General features: G+C 41.2%; 1 long non-coding RNA gene across 1 annotated transcript in view; it reads left to right on the top strand.

Annotated features, from left to right (window-relative positions):
• Window positions 1–2,521: 2,521 nt before the first annotated feature.
• Window positions 2,522–13,988, top strand: part of LOC141928154 (uncharacterized) — a 70,617-nt gene continuing 59,150 nt past the window's right edge. Inside the window, exon 1 of the long non-coding RNA XR_012624679.1 lies at window positions 2,522–2,578. This is a non-coding gene — a long non-coding RNA (uncharacterized LOC141928154). The remainder of the gene's footprint in view (window positions 2,579–13,988) is intronic.

Genomic DNA, 13,988 nt, shown 5'->3' with positions numbered 1-13,988 from the left:
GCCCAAGCTAAGAAATGGTGTGGTATCTGCTGTTACCTTTATTTCCTACTTCTGTTGAAGCCCCCAGAGTTCAGTTGCTGTGGGACTGGTCTAACATCAGGCCCCTCTGGCTCTGCTGAAGATGCTCTCAGCAGGTGAGAAGGGAGCTCCTCATCCCCCTTCTTGGACTGGGGGCTGTTTTCACCTCTGCTGTTTTAGTTCTCACCCCTACTGCCTCCTGATTTTTTTTTTTTTTTTTTTTTGTCCAAACTAAAGCTGCTAACATCTATTTTTGCTGTGCTGGATAAGCCCATGTGGTAGTTTTGAGGAGAGAGAACAAGCGCAGCAATTCTTTTTTGGGACACTTTGTTCCTTGCACAGGAAGTTGTAAAATTGCTGATAACGAGCTAGTTCATTCATAGCTGATGCCAGAAATGACTGCCTTCTGTCAAGGCACTGTCTTCGTGGAAAAGAGCTGAGGATTGAGAAAAGCAGGGAGTTTTCAGAACTGACTCAGTCACAGTGGATGCTTTTTTGCCTTGAAGCCTCTTACCTTCAACTATTTCCCTCAGAGGAGTAGGTACTCTTGGTCCAGGCTGGGCTGTGCTCAAGTTTTTGGTAATTAACAACACTCCTTCAGCGCTGTTTCTCTGCTGTGAATTCTACGGACCAGATGCCAAAGGTTATTTTCTGAGCTGTTGTAAATGGTTGACATTTCAGCTCCTGTATCGTTACTGAGGAGTTCCAAGAAATATTTTCTAAATGTATTTCCCAACATCACAATAATTCTATTTTACTTCTCAAAACGCAAGGAAGTGTGTTAGTCCATGGAAGAAAACACCCCAAGACTGAAACATGATTCTTGGCACTAAACAGCCATGCTGCTTTTATGGGTATAATTTAAATCAAACTGAGTTATGGGTGAGTGACAGTATGTGTCTCATTTCAGCAAAAACTTGTTTTGTGTTTCTGCATTAAGCATAGAGAGAAAAAGATGCATTTTTCTTGAAGAGCTTCCTATTTTATGTACTTAACATACTTGTGGAAAAACAAATGATCTAGGGGGGTGGCTTTTGGTACTAATTCTATTTTCCCATCTTTGGTCCCACTTTATCTCTGGAACATCAGGAGATATGTCATGACCCCAGGGAGGATGGTTCATGGCTGTTTCTGGTTGCAGGCATGTCTGGGAATCTAAACAATATTATAGGACATTCCGGAGCATGGATTACTTGCAACAAGGGCATGTTGACCAAACTTCTTTCTTTCATTACCACTTCTTTTATTTTTTGTGGGTATTTTTTTAGGAGTGGCCTTAACTATAAAACTGCTGTCAGTTCATTCCCCCTCCGTGTGGTTTGTGGCTTCTGCCCTGAGACTTGCATTGAGGGTCATAATTAAATTAGCTGGAAGACTTGCAAAGGGTAGATGATGTGAGGAGGTGGCCCTGTAAGTCAGGGTCCCCTTTCCAGGGTCCTGTGTCCTCTCTCCTTAAGGTATCAGCCAAGGTTACGTGGAAGTGGGAAGCACATCGTACAACGTATACCACTTTCCTATTCACCTATACCTACTGGGAGAAGAGGGTTCTGGGGACTTCAGGGCAAAATCATTCAGGATGCTTGTTCTGGTAGTCTGCTTGCCTTCTTAGAAGGGCCTTGGCTAAGCCCTGAGACAAGTGCATCTCATTGTGACTTTTCTGTACAACTTTTCCCCTCTATCTTTCTAATGTTGCTTTTAAATGGATTAAGAGCTGCCCTTCAAGGCAGGGCAGATATCCAGAATAATGCTTTCTCAGCCAGAGGAAAAAAAATTGTCTTCCCAATCAAACTGAGGTTCTTGCTGCCTCAGATTTGCTGATGCAACAGTTATATTTACCACTCTGCCTTAGGACTGACAAATGGTCACTTTGACTTGTGCCATGTTAATTTGGTAAACACAGTTTATGTAACTCTACCCAGGGTTGTGCTTAACAAGATACAATTGAAGAATTCAGTGTTTATATACCATAATCTGTTGGTATCATCTTTGTTCTGATCCTTTTGTATTTAAGCATGAACTTTAGAAGACCTCACTACTTAAACTGAAAATATCTGTGCCTCTGTGTTACTGAGACAGAGGAATTGGTGTTCTTTGGTTTAAAATCAGTTGTAGAATTCATCTTGGCTGCACTGAGGGGGTCTGAAGCTGGGGTCTGGTCTAGTCCTCTCCTTCCCAGTGTTTTGCAATAGAAGTAGATGCAGAACAGCCAGCCACTGAGGAAGAGGAAAATCTGCTGTCACTCTAGCAAGCTCTGAGAGACTCTGGGTTCCTCCTACAAGCTCTTACTGGGTCCCTGAAGTTGGTTTACACTTCTAGACAGATATCCAGCTATGTTGCAAGAAGGGAATGGCTCTTTACCCTTAAGAGTCCACACAGATAAGGATTGCATGCTGCCACAGAACCTGTTTTTTCAGATTAATGAAGTAAAGCCAACAAGATTGGTGACAAGGGCTTGCCTTTCCTAGACAGGATTCATCCCAGGAGAGTGTGGTGCACAGTAGTCAACGGCTTTGACATTGCTGCAGCAGAATAATCATGAATCTGGAATACTTCCTGGCCTGTGAGTACTACAGAGATTTTTTTTTTGTAGTCTCTAGCAATGGCTTTTATGTGGAGTCATTAGGCATGGTGCAAGTAATTTAATGGTAAAATTCTAGAAGCGTCCGTGCATACTATACTCCGGTTGAGAAAGTGATATGACCCTTATTAAGGAACAGGGAGTTGAAGTCCTCCTAAATGTGCCTTGCATGTGTTTTTAAAATAATTCAATTGCGGGACTGGGTTATCCCGTAGAGAATATGTGTCTGCTCAGAAAACAAATTGGGATGTACGTATATTGTAGATCTTCTGTATGTTATTTCTGTGCTTCTGAGGTGATAAGCCTGTTCAGTTATGGATCGCTTTATGCATAAATCTCAGTACATATGTCAGCAGAGTCATAGACTTCTGTTGTTGCAGTTGCTGGGTTGTGCTGATATAAATTTAGGCAGGATTTGTCCAAGTAAAAAGAAAAATGTGTGTGTATCTAATCAAATTCCACCTTATTTTGTTCTCCTGTTCAATTGTAGCGATTTCAGCAAAGATATGACTGTTCCTAACATCAGGCTTTGGCTTTGCTGTGTGGGTTTGCAGGAGGTTTCAGCAAAGCAAGCCTTGCCATTACTCAGTGCAGAATTTCTGTCACTGGGAAAAGTTGCCATATTCACACAGGGAAAGACATTCAGTTAGAAGTTGTTTTTTTGTTTGCAGTGATTTTCAAAGCAGCGCAGTTGACAGAATTAACTGTCCCCCATTAATGGAATGTGAATGTGAAGCTGCTGAAAGCAGCTGAAGAACCAGGAGACCTGGGAAATCTGCAGCCCATTGGCTGCACTAACAGTGCTGAGAAACATCTGCACTGCCAGTCTCTCAATTCTGCTGGTTACGCTTAATTATTTAGAGCAGAGCGAACATTTTAGTGTGTTTTTTTTCCGTCCTCTGAGAGCAGATGCATTAACATTTTCCTAGTGATTTTTACAGATAGGTAGTGATTCGAAGTGCATTTCATGATGCAAGATATGGTTTCGGAGACTTTCAGATACTTAAGTGAAGAACATAAAATGATCTTGCGATTTCATCAATCAGTGTAAAATGCTGCCTGTGATTACTTTTAATGCAGATGTTAGTCTCTTGAACTGCTTGAAAATATGTTTCAAGTGCAACATACTGATGCATTAAAAATAAAGCACTGATCAGCGCAATGTGGTGCCAAAGTCAGTCTGCAGGTTTGATGGCTACAGTAGAGATCAGGCTGGAGACAGTGCTGAATGTAGGGACTTCATTTTTTTTTTTCCCCAAGAAGGAAGCAAGCATGTAGACAATGTTATCTTCTGGTTATAATAACAACCCATATCACATATTTATAGACTTTGTGCAGTGGAAACTGAAATTATTTGTCATAGACTGAAACACACGTGATGAGTAATGCATACAACTCAAAGTAACACGATGTTCTGTGATATTTTATGAAATGTTTCTAGTAAATCATATCCAGATGCATATCATCCATTAGAGGGCAGGAGCCTCAGGATTTTTAATCCCAGTTTGGGTACTTATTTTCTTTTTGCTCGTAACAGAGCTTTTGACTTTTCCACTGAGATATTGTCTCTAAGAGTCACTTTTCTTCCCTGACACTAGTGTTGTAAAGACCACTTAGTGATAGTCTGTGAAGTTAATAAAGGAACAAAGGTTTTACAAAAGACAGGTGTCGGGTACAACTGTTTATATGTTGTATCTTTGAAGCATATGCACCGGATAGAACTTAAGACAATAAACTGTACTGAAGCGTCATTGATCACGCACCTTTGCATGTTCCCCAGAATGGCACTTGGAGGTCAGTCTGCATTGCTCCAGAAAAGCACCAACCTGAGCAGATTACAAATGCAATCTGCTTAAAGTGAGACATATGACAAGAAATATGGTCATGGTTGGACATGACTGCATAAAAATGAAAACTTTGTCCTCAATTTCTCTGATTTCATATTTGAGAAGAATCTGCTGTGGATTCTCTGATGTTGTGCTCTCCTGCTCTTCTTCAAAAGAGCAGTCCTGTGTTGATGTGCTCTAGTTGGTGGATGTGACCAGTAGTTGTTTTCTGGAGCTTGGGGTGGAGAAAATACTTAGGGCAGTTGCATCTTCCCATTAACCACAAAGTACCCATGCTCCTAATCTACTCCTCTGAAATCACCCATGTCCTAGGCTTGTCCAACAGCTGAACAAGATCTTCGTGCAGTGGTTGCCTGTTTCAGCATTTTTAATGGAAAAAAGTGTTGATTATTTGGAAAAATTAGCACAGGCTGACAATGAAATAGTGGGTCTAGTTGTTTTGAGTGTCATGACAACAGTTTATCTCATTTGAAGGCCTAGTTTGGAGCCTGATGACACCAGCAGTGCAATGCCATGAATGTGTCTCCAAGTTTGCTTCTTAGTTCATAACAGTGTACTGAATCTTAGATGAATGAAGAACAGCATCCCTTAGATTTGTTGATCTAGTCAAGAATATGATTTGTTTTACAAAGAAAAACCAGGTGAGGCTTTGTGTAACTGACTTTGATAATTGACTTTTGGAGGGAACATTACTGGCTGGAGTGTCCCCTTGAGGTGTCAATGAGAGAAAACACAACATATTCCATACAGAAATTATGGCGAGAAATAACCATGGAAACAGTATGATTTGAGCCTCCCAGGTGGTGAAAACGGGCTCTTCCCCCCTCATTTTCCATAATCACAGCTCCTATGTGGTGGGAGGAAAGTGGGGGACCAGGCAGCAGGACAACTGTGGGGTGTGAAGGATCTCAGCTCTGTGAAGAGAAAGAAGTGTTCTGTGGCACTGCTGTTTCTTCTGCATCCAGTCTATGGTCTGGGCCATGCTCAGAGGACTATGGCCATTTTTCCAGAAGCAGAGAGAGGGTGTGTGATTGCACAGCTCAGGGATGGTCAGTACTATCCAACCTTGCAAGGATGACTTTATCCAAAACCTACGGGAGCAAGCACTGGAGGGCAAAAGAAACTAATTTGAATGTCCTGGGCATTATTAGATGAGCAAGAGGGACTCCATTCCTCATTTGCACAGTTCTGCTAATAAAGTCTATTATCAGGAAACCTGAGGATCTCCTAACCCATCCACTGGCAAAAGAGCTCTCGCCCCTCTCATTAGAGCAATGGAGTGAGAGCTGCAATTAATTATAGAAGTACTAAGGGTGATGAAAATTAGTTCCACTGGGGATTCACCTTCAAATTTTCTTTTTCCCCCTGAGGGAGGAGGAGAACGTATCAGAGAAGAACAAGGTATTAATTTTATAGAAAAGAAGCAATTAAAAATGAAATAATGAAGGCAGAGCTCTCCTCAGACATAGGGCTGCTCACCAATTCCTTGGGAGATGGGAAGAACATGTATAGGACTGAAGATATGCCAGTCATAAAGCCAGAAGAGCTGAAAGAATAGGAGGATACTTAAGAGGGTGGCTACCAAAGGTACATGGAAATGTCTTCAGGAAGGCATATGATTTGGGAGAAAAAAGCCTAGATTAGATTCATTAGAAAACCACCCAAGTCTGTCAAGACACCAAGAGCAGGCACTGGTGAGGTGGCTCAAGATGTCACCACTGTGATGAAACATTTAGCCAAGAGGAAGAGTTCTCCTGCTCACCCAAGCTCTTCTCTAAGCAAGAAATTTAGTGAAATTTGTAGCTGCTTGTTTTCCAGGTTACAGTAGCTAATAATTTTTGTGTTTCAGTATGGGGAAAAGGAACGGTATTAGCTATGGGCTCTATTTCTTCCTCTGCTAATCTTCCACGCACACATAATTTTCTCCTGCATTCAGGGAGTGAAGGCTTTCTCCTAACCTCCATAGAGTCTTTGGCAAGTTTGGCATGTGCAACGTTAAGCCAGCGACTCCAGCTCAAGTAGAAATGTTCTACTACATTTGTTCCAAATATCTGAAAGATACTAACTCAAAGTGCTTAAAAAGGGCGAGTTTCTAAATAGTGGGACCTCAGAAAGGTCAACAGGGACAGAAGGGAGAAGGGCACTTGGGAAGAGAGAAGAACTGTTAAAGGAAGATCTCAATTTCTCTCTCTGTTTAGAAGCAGCCAAAATTTCAAAAGGGGATTGATCTTGAGTTGTTTTGGATTAGATCTTATTTCTAATTAATCTGTTCCTTGATATCTATGTCCAGAAAAAACAATTCTGTTTAAATCTTTAGTGATATTACAAAATAAACATTTCAATTTTATTTGAAAGAGTTAAACAATGTGGTCACACTTGAAGATGCTATATTAAAGTGCTGACAGACGTCCAGGTCCACTTTCCTCCATAATTAAAGCCCTACTTGAATAAAACCTGAAAGGTTGTTGCCAGATCTCTTCTTTCAACCTTCTTTCATTACATTTGAGGTTCAGGTTTTGTATAAACCTTGGCAGAAACTTGAGAACCACAGTTAAATCCAGACTATATTTGACAAATAGAAATGAGCATGGCTGGGCATTTGTGGCCAAGTACATGTTGGAGTTTTATGACTGTTTGCAATGGAGGTTTCAGTCATCAGTTTTGGCGTTCTTTGCAAATTACTTTCTTTCTCCTTTTCATCCCCAGAATTAGGATGTTTGTAATATAAAATTTAAATATTTTTATTTCTGTTGCAATACTGTTCCCAAAGCTTTCAACACAAATATTTTATTTCACATTCATCTGGCTCTCAATCAAAAGTGGGAACTTTTTGTTACATTTGCTTCAAAACAGCAGTTTTAAAGTTGTTTTGGATTAGATTTTACTTCTAATTAATCTGTTCCTAGATGTCTATGTGCAGAAGAACAGTTCTGTTTAAATCTTCAGAACGGTGGTTTTGAAGCAATATCTTAGTTATTTTTGTATGATCTTGTAGCAAGGTCTTACCAGCCAAAGCTAAGTTGTTTTATGCCTATTATTTTATAAGAAATCCCTGACTGAGGTTTATTGACCCTTGCCTCCTGTTGCAGCTCTGTCAGGAGTAGGGCTTCTGCTTCTGTGGAATGCTCCTAGCAGTGGGAGAGGTGGGGCTGGGGAACTGTTTCTGAGCAGTTACTATACTGTGTATTAAATTAACCGCTACATACTAAATTTTTGCAATGAGTGAAGGTATTTGCAACACTTCTTTCTGCAAGAGTGGATTAGGTACCTAATAAGTCCTCTGTTCCCTGGGGAATGCAGATGATATGACATCCCTGGAAGGCAAGGTAATAATCGCTGAAGTCAGATAGAAAACTTGTTCTATCTGCTGAACAGAAGAGCATCTGAATGACTTTGTTAGTGCTAAATACACTAAGGACGTGGAACACAGGCGGAGTACTGTGGGAGGGTAGGAAAAGCAGCTGAGAACAACAAGTCTAGCCTCTTCCACTGATCTGAAAAAATTCAGGACAGGTATTTGTGAACCATCTGGGAGTACACAACTCTAAAATCTTCACAGCTCGGATGGACTGGGAGTCCTTGCCATGATATTGCACTAAGTCAATGTGGGATATCTCCAGTACATGATTATCTCCGTGTAACCTTCTATTAAGACTGCAGAGAGTCTCTGCTCTTCTGAGATGAAATTTTCCCTTGTCTGTCTCAAAAGGCTTAAGCACGATGTAGGGCTGGGTTGAACACTCTATCCTGAGGTGAACTGTGCTCTTAGGAAATGCCCTGTAATTGTACCCAACCCGCGCTGGTTATTGTTCTGTAGCAGTCGTGTACTTATGTTTTAGTTTAACTGGGTGGGTGCTGTAAGATCTGTAACAGTTGGTAATCACACACTTACAAGGGGGAAAAGTGCAGTTATTTAGCAGTTTTGAGAATATGACTTGCTTGCTGTCAGGTATGCATCCACTACCTTTGTAAGAGAACTATTTCTGCTAGAAATTTTTGTGTTATGTAGTTATTTTTAATGCCTGCCCATTCTTAGTGCCTTTAAAAAGAAAGGACATAGCCTCTTCTTCCTTTTCATTTGTTAAAACCTTACTTCTAATTGTGGAAGGGTGGTTAGACCATGAGCAGGCTGGGGCTACTCCAATGTAATATCACCGGAATGGCTGAGTATCTACAAGAATACGTATTTACCGCAAACCTACCCACAGGAATCCTAATAAACAAGACTGTATCTAAAAACTCTGACTTCTGACTATAAGGGGAACAAAACCGACTGTGAGTCAATAGAAATAGAAAAAAACTTTGACTTACACATGGCATTAAACAGAAATATCCGGATTTGTCCCATAGAGCAGTGTGGATGCCCACTTGAGGCAAGGGGGTTTCCAGCCCGATGGGACTGATGGCATGCGGTGGGGAGGCATATCTTGGACAGGGGGCAGTGCTGACATCTGGAGCCCACAGATGGGATCCAGACTGGGTGAAGAACTGAGTCTGAATGAGTTTTGATACCTTAATATTTGAGGTTATGTACTGGCACTGGTAGGGCGCCTGCAGGCAACTAATCAAGAAGCTGATGCATTGAGCAATTAAGCAAAAACTGAGTGTTATTCCTAACATATTTCAGTTAGACTTTATCTCGTGTTGCTAGTTTGGAAATACTTTAATGCTACTCCATGCTTATTGTTGTTTTAAACTTCAAAACCCAAACCTGCAAAATACCTGATGGCAGTGCGTTCCCTAAAATTACTCATGTTAGGCATTTTAAATTTCTTTCACTGCAGTTTTTAGTTAGTTCCTAGTGAGAGTGAATAAACAGGAGGCCATACCCAAGCTTTCTACATAGGTTAACTTAGGCATAATTTTTTTCTCTTCTACTTGTAATAACTCCTGAGTAATGCTGTAGGTACTGCAGAAAATAAGTAGCGCATGTTTAATTTTAGACGGATAACATAAGTATGACAACATAAATAGAAAGCAGTGGAAAAAAAGGTTACTGGTTCAGATGCTGAAGGCAGTGTAGCTGAGACAGTCTGGAGCTGAGCAGGAAGGCAAAGCACAACTTACCTAGAAGGGGGTTTGTAGGGTGGTGGTTTTTTTTTTTTTTGGACCTAGGCTGGCCAGGCAGAAGCTAGGCTGAGCCTAGCTCACTGCTGCAGAGGAATGTCTTAACTGCTGTAGGGGCACACCACAGGCTGTTCTGGTAATCCTGTGTTCTTAGACAAGCAAACGTTTTGGAGACATGCTAAACTTCAGATATGTAAATCTCCTCTTAGGAAAGGGAACACCCACAGTAACCATGTATTTAAATTCCCAATCTGAAACCTTTGATACTACTCAAATTCTTTTTTTTTTTTCATTCTTTTTTAACTTATGCAGTCATCATGTTGCAAATGGAAGCTATTAAATCTTCGGGCAATTGGAGCATCTAAGAGTGAAGTTTCCTCCCTTCCTGCCCCAGCTGCAGACAGAAATCTAATTCTTATTAGAATAGTATTTTCTAGACTCCTGTGTGTGAACGAAATAAAGCAAAGGGTTGAGTAACCCTGCTTATGGAGTTGCTAGAGGAAATATTGGGAAACTGGAGAGCCTCACTTTCTTTAAAATGGTCATCTGTCTCTGCACAGACCTGACATGCGTGGAACAGCCTCAGCTTGAAATGTAGTATCAGGATTCTCCAGGCTTTCTCCTTTTGTGTGCATTGCTGTTGTGTCACTCATATATCATATTTTTGCTTGGCAAAAAAACATGTGGTTTTTATACTGCTGCTAATGCTTTGTGGATGTCTGTTCTCAGTGCTTCTTTTGATGACTTTTTTTTTTTATTAACTTACATCTGCATGGGAAACTTCAGTTTTTGAGGTCAAACTGTTTCTGCTGGTCACCTTATGGAAGTTCATGAAAAAGAGTCTGGTTTGTAAGTCAAACAAGAAATTTGTTCCCCGATACTGTGATTATGTTCTCCTTATTTAAAAACTTCTGCAACTTTCTTGATGACACTGGTCTGAATTTGTTTTACAAACGACTCAGGGCTTTGCTGTAAAACTTGTAAATTATGTAATTAGATTTGTACAGACTGTTCTTCTGGAATAAACTGGGAGGGGTGTGCTGCTGAAGTGATTTACATTTTTGTTTTTAGGACTTCAGATTAACAAAGTAACTGAGTGTGTGTTGAACTTCAGTAGATGTGGAAATGTATTTTTTTGTGTTTTACTATGTGTTACAGTACTGCAGTGATAAGCTGCTAGGATCTTCTGTAAGCAATGGCAAAAAGAGGTATTTTCCTTAGCGGGATTCGTTGTCTTTTATAAACCCATGTATGTAAGATTTCTCTCTCTGCAGTGCCTGACTGGAGCAGGAGCTCAGATTGCCATTTTAAACTAAATGCCTTTCATTTAGGTGGCTGAAGGTGGGGGGGATTCATCTCTGGCCCTGCTGCTCCTGTGTGGAAGAAGGATTTCACTTGCAAAGGAAGAATGCTGCTCAACGGGATTAAGAAGGGTAGCATTAGGGCCTAAAGTGTCTTCTGGACTGATTATTGAAAGCCACAGGGATAAACTTCTGGTGATTTTAATAAGATAATGTTCTCTTTTTAAGACTGGCTAACTCCAGCTGAGCCTACTGAGGTCACCTTCCAGCTAGAAGATCTCTGTCTGTGGAAGGGGAATGGTGCCCTGAAGTGGAGAGAAAAGATTGTTACCTTGAATAAATGTTCAATAAATAGGACTATGAGCGCCCTGTAAGTGACTCCAAACTTTTGTGTGTGCCGCTGACTGTAGAAGTTGAGCTAAGCTCTGCTTAGGGCAGGCACACTTTTGAGAGATAAACCGGTATTTAACAATGATGAAGATTGAACACCAATGCCCCTTGCTTTCTTCTGCCACAGCATGATGTAGTCTACATGTAGTCTGCTGTTTCTGTGGTTTAAAAATCAGTTTCCTCTGCCTCCCCTCACTCCTCTCAGCTGTCAGCGGTGGCATTTTCCAGATCCCTTCCCAGGACTTAACTCACATTCTGAGACTGAGCAGTCCTGCCTCTCGAGCTTGCGTTAAAGCGTCTGCTTTGGGTGGGAGATGATATACAGTAGTCTCCTTTATTTACAGGAACGTCTCTTTAATGAGAAATGTCCTCTAGAATTTCCCCCAAAGAATAGTCCGGCTGCTGTACTCACATGTCCTGTTCCCTGGGACACCCATGGAAAAGGCGTATGGATTTCTCACTGCCCCGAGTGAAAAATGTTCCTGGTGAACATATATTTTCTTCTGAAGTTCATAGGTATATTGGAATCTACGGTCTTTTTGTGTGGTTTGGAGTGCTGCTCTGCTCTTTGCCTCTGAAAGAGGGGTTTGATTTATAGTGGTTCTCTGTGAAAAATGGTAATATGTGATTTATAATGGTATTCAGCCAACAACAATGATTTCCCAAGTGCTCATTTAAGGAACAAAAAAAAAGAGAAGCGTAGGAGGAGGCTTAAGCTGCCTGATAGATTTGAGGCCATCTCCACCATGCCCAAAGTCTTAAGCTGTGGGTACTTGTGGTACTGGAAGAGAGACAGGTTCTGCTAAATTTGACAGAGGCACCCCATAAGCGGTACAAGATCCCTTGGGGAAAGCTGAAACCCTTTACATACCCTCCTGAAGGGGCTGAGTAGTCAGTGGGGCTTTGCCCCACCTTGCCCTCCCCTCCCCACCTGTGAAATTCAGACCTGGATCACAGCATCTGTGCTCTGAGCAGTGGTTTTGGTCTGACCTTCACCTATGGAAGCTGCAGCTCTTGCTTAGGTGAGACAAAACCAGTGGAAGAGCTGGCCCATAACACTTGAGCGCTCTGAATGCATTATGTAGTGTAACTTCAAGATTTATCTCCTCCTGCATTTGGATAAAACCAGATATTTTTTTATTTCCATGAGCACCCTAGGGATGGCTTGGCTTCTGACTACCAGACCATTGGTTTGGGGCTTCTGGACACTGCCTGAGATTGGGAAGAGCTGTTACACATTGATGTTTTGTTGTTGTTCAGTAGGTTCCTTCATCTCTCATTTCTGATAAGATCTCTCTTTTCCTTTCCACTTAATCCCCTTCCCTTGGTGTGTGAGTTGGAGTCAGAATGAAAATATATGGGTGCCCCTTAACTCTGTCTCCCTCCTGTCTTGCTCAGTTGGTGCTAATGCCTTGTCTGAGAGAAACAGACCCCCTGAGGTGAATAATTACCTCTCTAATAAAGAGAAAAAATATTTTACTCTCCCTGATGCCAAAGGGGTGTTCTTGCAACAGCAGCAGGCGGTCACTGCCTGAATCTCTGCCAGTGCTTCCTTAGCCCAGTGTTTCCTAGGGGGGAGCTTTTGGCTTCAGTGATGTATTACTTGCAAAGATAAGGAATTGTGCCCCTTTCTCTACTGACTAAGCGTAGCAAGTTTCTCTTGTTAAGAATATTTCATTAAAACTATATCCCTATGTGCTGCAAACTGCTCTTGTCATAACAGTGTCCAGATGCGTCTTTAAAATTATCTTTATCCATTGGTTTTGATAACCTTCCTTGGCAACTTACTCTCTGTGCTGAACACTATATTCATTATCATGAGGAGTTCTGCTTGAGTGCCTGGGTCTCTCCTGGTGTTTTCATTTTTTTTTTTTAGTGAGAGGCTCAATAAACTAGGAAACACCAACTTATTTCATGTTGGCCAAGGCTTTAGATTTATAGTTCTCTGGTTGGAGACCAAATAAGTTAAAATAAAACCAAGCTGTTTTGCTTTCTCCCTGGTGAAACACTGTCTGCAGGAGCTGAATTCATCCTCTTGTTTCTGCTGGTTTAGCTGTTCGTTATTCCCTCTGCCTTTTCTATTCAATGCATCCCAGTCTCTTGCACAGCAAAGCTCTTCTTTCCCATGCTTTGATTGAAACTTCCTCCCGTTTCAGCTGTGCTTTACCAAGAGGACTTTGTCCTGAGCAGTAAAGGAAAGACGTAGCTCCTTGATACTGGCTTGCGAAGCCCATGCTGAGAATTCTTGTTTTCATACAATAACAGCCTTCCTAAGGAAGGCAGTTGGAAGGGCACACACACGTCATCCGCGCTGTGTAAGGCAATGGCATCACTCGGGCTGGTATGATGTCCTTTGTTAATGCACCCTCTGGACCTATTTGCATTCATACGTACAGTGGGAAAGTGTAAGGACTTCATGAGAGCTATAACCAATAAAGCTTCTCAGGAGGGGATTCCTGGGGGCCTATGTTGTTTCCAGTTTGGGAGGTTTGCATCTTTTTTTTTTTCTTTGCTTGCAAATACTTTATATCAGGCTTGTGTTTTTATTTTTTGTTCTATTTAGAAGACATTGTGAATTCTCAGCAGTATTTTTCTTTATGGTACTCTAATGTTACAGCCACAAATAAAGCAAATGTTTAATCTTCAGTTTTTAAATTATCAGCAGACTTTGGTATTTTATTTTCCTTTTCTCCTAATGATGTAAAAATACCTATAAAAAGGGGCTTTTCCTTATTTTTCTTTTAGCAGAATATCTTACTAATGGTTGCTACTGCTTCTGACCTCTTA

Source organism: Strix aluco, chromosome 11 (genome assembly GCF_031877795.1).
Source record: "Strix aluco isolate bStrAlu1 chromosome 11, bStrAlu1.hap1, whole genome shotgun sequence".
In the NCBI taxonomy this organism is placed as follows: Eukaryota; Metazoa; Chordata; class Aves; order Strigiformes; family Strigidae; genus Strix; species Strix aluco.
This window is presented reverse-complemented; position numbering and strand designations above follow the sequence as displayed.